Source organism: Temnothorax curvispinosus, unplaced genomic scaffold, assembly GCF_003070985.1.
Source record: "Temnothorax curvispinosus isolate PA1 unplaced genomic scaffold, ASM307098v1 QBEX01010669.1, whole genome shotgun sequence".
NCBI classification, from domain to species: Eukaryota; Metazoa; Arthropoda; class Insecta; order Hymenoptera; family Formicidae; genus Temnothorax; species Temnothorax curvispinosus.
In genome coordinates, this window is record NW_020220449.1 from 44,268 (window position 1) to 53,678 (window position 9,411).

General features: G+C 42.3%; 1 pseudogene; it reads right to left on the reverse strand.

The window, feature by feature from the left end:
• Positions 1–6,891: 6,891 nt before the first annotated feature.
• LOC112460616 lies at positions 6,892–8,023 on the reverse strand (annotated as a pseudogene).
• Positions 8,024–9,411: the final 1,388 nt, after the last annotated feature.

The window sequence follows — 9,411 nt, forward strand, 5'->3', positions numbered from 1 at the left end:
TTTTCACTAAAATATTACGAAACATTTCAGAGAAATATGCCGCTAGGCGGCGCATAATGGTAAGACTAACTCGCAAGTAAATTTCAGTTGGGATACCTTCAGTTGGGACTAATATAAGCAGGCCTCCGGCGAAGCAAAATCATGACTATGATCAAGAATATGTTTTACGAAAGACAGGAAATTGTTCCGGATGACCCTATACAGGGTGATCCGAAACAATTTGATATGAGAAAAAGTATCTGAAATATTTCCCATATATTTTTGAAACATTTCAGAGATATTTTCGAAGCATTTCAGAGATATTTCTGAAGCATTTCAGAGATATTTCTTAGGCATTTCAGAGGTATTTCTTAAGCATTTCAGAGATATTTCTTAAGCATTTCAGAAATATTTCTGGAGCATTTCAGAATTATTTCAGAAATATTTCTGAAATCTCAGCTTGGCGGACATTTTAGCTTTCTGAAACATATCTGAAACATGTCTAAAATGTTTTTTTGAAAGGTTTTATATTTCATTGACAGTTTTTTGAAAGCTTTCTGAAATATTTCGGTGCTGTGTGGGGAGTCATCAGCTTCTTCCACATCTTGAACGCTGTGGTACAGACAAGCACACTATTCACTTGATCATCTTCCATCGCTGACGCAATAATCGCCGTAGCCTTGGCGTTATCCTTCACCCACGTTTTCATCGCTGCCACATTCGTGTTTTCAGGTCTTTGTCTCGTTCCGTCGAAAATCTCATTCGCCATTAGCACAGCGGTGATTTGGAATTTCCACGCCTGATAATTCTTGCCGTCGAACCGCTTCACGGATCGCACTAGATTATCGTCCGGCATTTCCGATCTTTTCGCGTACACTCCCGGAACTAAAAATATTCGCTCGACGTCCTCGCCACTCGATATTGTCTCAGACCTCTCTCCACGAACTCTTTCCGATTTCGTGATCACTTGGAGAAACACGACTTCGCCACGTGCCTTGCTCGCACGCCGTACGGTCGACTTGCCACACTTTTTCACGAACGCGAATTCTCTCTCACTCGTGACCTGGGCCCATAACCTGATGAGGCTATGAATTATGGAGTGGATTGCAGAGAAACTCGTAATTGTACAATATACTTCGCGTTCCTTTATTGAAAAACTAATACCGTGGATACGTTACAAAAACGACTTCTGTCGATTACCGTCGTGCAGCGACTCGAAGTAACATGCGCGATCGCGAGACTCGCTACCTCTCCTCTGCCGCGCTCGGCAATATTCGGATACGCTCGTGCGCCTACGCGCTAAACGCGACGACCTGCCTCAATATAATGTATTAAACAGCGCCGATATTGCTGAACCTCCGAATCTGCCTTGATATGTTCGGGAAGCTTATCCCACAAATAATCTATGTGATTATAAAACTGTCGCAGTAGAATGACCTTTGGTATATACTTTAACTGCTCGGCGGTTAAATCGTAAATATCGCTGTTATCCGACACGAGCAAAAACATTTTAAAGACTGAGCATCTCAGCTCTACGCGTCTCTATAAATAGGCCAGCTTTCTCGATACTGCATTTTATTCGTTGTGAAGGGGAGGTAAAATGCGGTTCGTACGACAATCGCGGACGATCAAAGTGACAAACTTTGACGACAGGATGCAGTTAACGAAAGGGGTACGCAAACATGGAGGCATGCTACCGATTTCTATACGCGGTATCATCAGCGGTCCGTCGAATTGCGGCAAGACAAACGTCTTGATAAGCTTGCTGGAAAGTCCACACGGTGTACGTTTCGAGAACGTGTATGTATACTCGAAATCGTTGCAACAACCGAAATATCGATATTTGGAGAATATACTAACACCGATAGAAGAAATTGGCTACTTTACGTTCTCGAATAACAGTGACGTCATTCCGCCGAGCGAGGCGCTCCCGAATTCTATTTTTATCTTTGATGACGTGGCGTGTGACAAGCAGGATACGATAAGAAAATACTTTGCAATGGGCCGGCACGCGGACATTGACTCTTTCTATCTTTGTCAGACGTATGCGAAAATACCGAAGCATCTTATACGCGACAACGCGAATTTATTGATTATGTTTAAACAGGATGGTACCAATCTGAAACACATATACAACGATCACGTAAACACAGATATGTCTTACGATGATTTCAGTAAATTGTGTCATACGTGTTGGCAACAAAAGTATGGATTCGTGGTGATAGACAAGGACAGCGCAATTTCGAATGGTCGATACAGAAAAGGATTTAACAACTTTGCGATACCGAAACGTGGTTAGTTGTTGTCGACGCGTCGATTGAACAACGTTAGCGCAACATGGACAGCAGCGAGGAGATTAGAGAGCGCGAGAGAATAGCAAATCAAATTGCGAAAACAAGCAATTTGATTCGCAAAAAGTATCACGCCTTGAAAACTGGTAAAGTGGAGGAAGATATCGCGTTGGAGAGACACTTTAAGCCCATCATCGAGCCTCTAAAACAGATTGCCGAAAACACCGTTGCTGGCAAAGAATCTGACGTGTCAAAGATTGAGAATGAAACGGCGTGGGAAGACGAAGAGCCGAAGCTCAAACGACAACGACCAAACGCCTCGTTTAACGACTCCGTAATAGCTTCAACTCCGGTTACGTTAAAACGATCGATAAATGTGCCATCTAATTTGAGCGAAATAACCAAAATTTTACAACTGCGTAAAGCGAAACGATCGAAAGGTCCATTGAATGAACCACCGATAATCTCTGCACCTTCCGTACAACCTGCAATGCTCGAATCACTCGCAAACGAAGATGTTTTCGAAACCACGAATGACCCACTCGTGAAGTCCGTTCGACAGCAGTTGCAAACACCTGAGGGTCAAGAAACGTTGCGAGATGAATTGGGTTCATTGAGCCAAAAGTACGTCGGGGCAGTTCTGAGCGGCGATGAAGAAAGCGGTATAGACTACGTGTACGGTGTTAAATTCACCAACGATGGAATGATGCTCCGTAATAAACGTTTTCAAGTGGACAACGCGGACAAGATAATTATCGACGGCGTACCATATATCGGCACACCTGGTCTTTACGAGTTGATCTTTAAGAAATATCCCGATAACGATATGCAAACGTACAAGAGCATTCTGTTGATGACGAGTGTTCATAAACACAAACACAATGCGCATGCTCTTACTGGGCAACAGGGGATACAAGTATAAATATGTAATCGCACCGTTGATTTCGGGTAAAAAAGCTGAAAAAGGTATACCGCGTGCCATGACAGGCAACAAGATCGACCATATAATTGCATCGTCGATTTCGGGTAAAAAAGCTGGAAAAGGTATACCGCGTGCCATGACATTAAACGACAACAAGATCGACTTTGTTCATTGGGACGATCCCAACGAGTTTGTAGATCGCCTCCGATTGCTCGAAGCTTCGCGCCTAGCGGGTCACACCGGTCACGATAACGAGATCCTGTCGATTATCGAGGAACTTCGCGAGGCTGGACTTATTATAAATTAAGTGGCGCGACAGCGAGTCATTCAATCAACATCGAAATGCCGATCAACAAGTTTGGTATATCGCTCGGAAGAGGCGGTGCGGAACCGTACTATCAATGGAGAGAATTAATCAGAAATTACGTGCGCAATAACGCTCTTTGCATGGTCGCCACCGACTTTGACGCGAAATCGCGCAAGATTCGACGGATAGCGCCGCCTGTAGATGATGGCGATGCAGCCAATAAACGTTACGTGCAGCAGAGCGTGCAAATTTTGAAAGATCGACAGGATGAAATCGAGAGAAAGATGGCCGCATTCCAGAATAACGTGCAAATTACCCTAAACGAACTTCAAAAGATGATTCAAGATGTAATTGCGAATCATCGCGAATAGATCTGATATCTGCGTCAGTTGCGCGTCATCGTCATGGCTGGTAAGAAGCAATCAACTGAGAAACGGAGGCTGGTGGAAGAATTACACGCTCCAGCGAGAAGAAATTTTTCTCGAAGACGCGTCATAGTGCGCGGATACGATAACCTGTGGCAGGCGGATGTGGTCGAGATGCGTCCATACACGCGATTTAACAGAGGCTGCCACTACATACTCACCGTTATCGACGTGCTGAGCAAGCACGCATGGGCCGTACCGCTCAAGGCCAAGAGCGGACCCGAGGTTACTGCGGCGATCGCGAAAATAATTCGAGACGGCGGAAGATGCCCGAAAAATCTGCAGACTGACAAGGGGAAAGAATTTTACAACGCAAACGTGCAGAAACTCTTGAAGAAACATAATATCAATCACTATTCGACATATTCCGTAATGAAGGCATCGGTCGTCGAACGATTCAATCGCACGCTCAAGAACGACATGTGGAAAATGTTTACGCGCAATGGAAATTACAAATGGATCGACTCGCTGCCAGGTCTCGTATCGGATTACAACGCGCGAAAGCATCGAACTATCGGCATGCGACCCATCGATGTTACCCCCGCGATCGCCGACAAGCTTCTAACAACGGTGTACAGCCACGTAAAGATCGCTGCTCCTGCGCGATTCAAAGTGGGCGATTCGGTGAGTAAATTCAAGACAATCTTCGAGAAAGGATACACGCCAAATTGGACCACGGAGGTGTTTAGAATCGTCAAAGTGCAGAAAACTAATCCTGTGACGTATCTGTTGGAAGATTCCTGCGGAAAACCCGTCGCCGGCGGCTTCTACGAATACGAGTTACATCGCGTTGCTAATCCCGACGTGTATCTCGTTAAAAAAGTTTTGCGCAAAAGAGGGGATGAGGTTTATGTAAAGTGGTTAGGATTTGATAATTCACACAATTCATGGATACACAAGAATAATGTATTGTAAAAATTTATTACAGTATAAAAACATACATATATACATATAAGTCATTTATTTTCCTAAATATCTAAATGTAATTACAATATATTTACAGTGGTATTTACAATATATTTACAATATATTGTTGCGCTGCGCTCCGCAATCACTAGTGTAAGATTATTTGCGCCGTGCTTGAGTAGACCGTAAGGTGTGATTGGTCGCTTGAGATACTGGTATGCGCCGTAGCGCTCTGCGCAGGAAGAAACGCCTGGATTGGCGGAGAGTGAAGAAGAACAGTCAGTCGATGCTAGACGTTGGATCGAGTAGACGTCTTATGCATCTTGTCGTGAAATAAAGTTACCTTTTCCTTATGTATAAGAGAATATCGTCTTTCACCTGCCTACATCCATTCCTGACATCTCCCCGTGAAATAACTCGCGGTCAGTGCCGGTACAATCGGTGCGTCAACAGAAACAATCAATTAATTAACTTTACAGTTCAGAAGTGGGATTCTCATCGTGTGCCGCCATTATCGTGAAACGATCCGGCTTGCTACCGATTTCCCTTTTTCCTTCTGTCCTCGTTCCTTTGCTCGGACGAGTAATAAGTACAGCGTGCAAGGCTGTAATAGACTTTCGAGTGCGGTATTTCCGGCCAGTTATCCCGTGGAAAGTATCGGGTCAACGACCGTTATCGTAATCGTAATATCGAGTGAAAGGCGTTATCCCGTCGTAACGACGTTGAAGAACATTAATTTTGTGGATCGGCGACCAGAGATATCGGTCCGCCACGCTACAAATTGACATAGTTCGCGAGTGAGAAATTACGTCTCGAACGTTCTCGAACGGTTTCCCCGCCATTTTGGGTGCAACGGTCAACTGCCATCTTACCACGGTCGAACGTTCTCGAGCGGTCTCTCGCCATTTGATACGTCTCAAATATTCTCGAGCGTCTCCCGCCATTTTATGGTGCCGTGTTGCCGCCATTTGAGTGTGCTCGAACAATATCACGCAATATTAGTGTGTTCAAATATTTATCGTTCATCACGGAAGATCAGTCGTCTGTATTCAAGAAAATATGGAGCGGCAACAGTTAGAAAAGTTATCTGTGAGTGAACTACAAGACGAAGCCAAGAAATATGGGCTAAATCCTCCGGGCGATACATCGCGCTGTATAGACATGATCATGTCTTATTTGGAGAGACAAGCCACGTCCGATCTTCAAAAAAGAGAAACGCGTGCCGCCACTAAAAGTAAGGCGATGCAATCAACAGTCGCAGCGACGACGCCGACAGAATCATCCGATTTATCTCAAATCTGTGCCTGGATGGCGCAACAAATGCGTATTCAGCAGGAAGATAAGCAAGAACAAAGGCGTATTCAGCAGGAAGATAAGCAAGAACAAAGGCGTATCCAGCAAGAACAAATGCGTATCCAGCAGGAAGATAAGCAAGAACAAAGGCGTTTCCAGCAAGAGCAAATGCGATTTCAGCAAGAGCAAATGCGTATCCAGCAAGAGGATAAGCAAGAACAAAGGCGTATTCAGCAAGAACAAATGCTTATCCAGCAAGAAATTCAACGAGAACAAGCTCGAAACCAACAGGAACAGCAGCGTCAAAATCAGGCTATGATGCAGCAGATGACCGAATTAATGAATTCGTCTCGCGAGAACTCTCAAAATAGAATACGTAATATATCAAGTGAAGACAATGTTATACGTGCGGATCCCGATAGTTCAATTACACGTCGCCAGCCAATTTCGTCAGTGGCAACCGCACACGCTGTTAAATTGTTGACGACCCAAATTCCTGAATTTGCCGGAACAGAAGAAGAGAAGATAGAAATATGGGTTCAGACTGGAGAGAGAATTGCACAAATCCATGCAGTTTCGGATGATGTGTTACTCTTAACAGCTTCTAGTAAACTCGTCAAAAATGCCAAAAGATGGTTTGATCTAAATGTAACAACATTGATCGAATCGTGGCAGATATTATAAAGAAGCCATAATACGTCGATTTAAACGGAAGATATTGTTTCATAATTCCCATCTACTCGCTGGAAAAATGTGTTTGTTCCTCTCGTACCATGATCTAATGAGAAAAATAAAAAAATAACATAAAAAAGAATTATGCAAAATATTCTTTTAATAATAAATACCTAAGTAAAACTTTTCCGACATGTGATTCCTCGGTTTTGACAGAAGCATAATCGTGCATAATACGAATATCATCGTGAACGTCAAATGTGAACAGAGGCCCGCTCTTTCCTCGTGCCTAATCGCAATATTACATACATTAAAATAACATGCCAACATTGTGATATTGCTTCATAAGTTTTATCATTTGGTATATTTACCTTAGTTACAATAAAATCAGTTACAGTTGCAGTAAAACGTATAATGGTGCGGTAATATAAGATTCTCCTTGACATACATTAACTGATCTGCCATTACTGTTTTAAGCTCGCTGAATTCGGGCCTCAGAACTTCTAAACATCTCTGAAGAACCTAATAGATAGAATTACCTGTATGTGAAAATTTAATTTATGCAGCAGAACATTATATATCATGCCAATGTTACTCCAAAAGTGACACTGGAGTATTTTAATAACTTAAACGTTCTCTAAACCACTGAGACATTCACCTTTCTTCATTATAACACTCCGACGATGGTCAGATCCATCCCAATAACTGAATGTGATCTCAATTTCTTCTTCCTTCAACGCGTTCTGCTTTCTAGCCCATTCTTGTCTCAATTCTTCCCTAAGTTTATTTTCCTCCTCGTCCCTTTCCCTACTGGCAAAAAACATGTATCTACATCTGGATTTTTCTAAATCTTCTTAATCGCAGGGCCATCAGATTGCACATTTTCTGACTGCGGGGATTTTTTGGCATTGTCTTCGTCAGAAGACATCTCAGCTTCATCTTCGTCTTCGTTCAGATTAAAAGACAAAGCTTGAATCTGTCTCTTCTGTTTGTTCTTTTCTGTCTGCTTCGCCGCTAGTGCTCTTTCCTTTTCCTGCTCTTTTTCACGTTCCTCCTATCAAAGCATAAAATACACGTACAAAAATACAAATTATGAGATAATCAGGATCATAAAAAGATTGTAAGAAATTACTTGTGGGTATCAGGATTCGTGAATGTTCGCTCAATTTAACGGCGGATTTTCTCTTGCATTCCGCGTGATCGACGATACATGCACATTTCGTGGCATCTAGCCTTAGCATCTTTGTGGTATCGTCATCATGCATTAGGATTTTCTTCATATCCTATCTTCTGAAGAAGCCCATCGAAAGTTCTCGATATGTATGACTAGATGACATTCAGAGCACTAGGCAGAAATCACACACACACACACACACACACATATATATATATATATATTCACGGCAAACCACATATATAACATCGTGTTATTTTTATAACCTATTTACGCAAACGTTACTTCTGTAGTAACTTACGATACGATAATTCCTCCGCGTAAACGGGAGATTTTATAGTAACTATTATGATCGGAAATCAAGAGCCACCGTTGAAAGTAGTGAAGGTTACGTTTCTCTGATTGAGAGACGACGACGTATCTTAATATGAATTACTGTAAGTTACTATATAGATGTACTCACTCGCGTAAACATATAGTTCGACAACTTTTACAAGACAGCATATACGTACGTGTGCCATTTTGAATATACCTTCCTTCTTTTAAAGATCTCCTCGACATCTCTCTGTGGTTAATACTTTATATATTTCACTTACTACGTTTACACGCGAGCGTTACTTCTGTAGTAAACTTAACGATAATTCCTTCGCGTAAACAGAATTTTCCTTCGCGTAAACGGGATTTTGTAGTAACTTACGATAATTTACTCCGCGTAAACGAGTGAATTATCGTAAGTTACTACAGAAGTAACGCTCGCGTAAACATACAGTTTGACAACTTTTACAAGACAGCATATACGTACGTGTTTGTACGATTTTGTAGATACACCTTCCTTCTTAAAGATCTATCGGCATCAGCTCTCTACGGTCAATACTTATATATATTTCACTATCTGTCACGACGCGGCAACGGTCACGACTATCACACACTTTACACTTATCCTTTTCTAGGTTGTAAAAAACTGTCACTGTCACGCACTGCGACAGTGCACGAATGCACTCTCGTGTCAAAAATGGGAAAGTGACACACCAGCCGCCATTTTTGTCCGACGTTTCTTAAAAAAAAATTTTCCACATTTGGACTTTGCATCGCAATATCTTCGCTCGTAGGGCACGTAACGGAAAAAAAAGACTGTTATTTATAAATCAAACCCCAAGCTATCGATCGAACCTACTTAGAAATTGATCCGTTCACTCGTTATTGAGATCTCAAAATCTCGGATACTCGCAACTCATGCGTTCGCGTAAAAGAGTCACGGTGCGTCTCGCTTCGCGCGTACTTGGCGCGAGACACTACCGTGTCTCTTGATAACTCGTTATTCTTATTGAAAGAAGCAACTTGTTACCGTTACTCATTACTCATTGAAAGAAATAACTTATCGTTACCGTTACATTAAACAGATAGAAACAGAATAATTGGATTACATGAAAAAAGGCTCATAA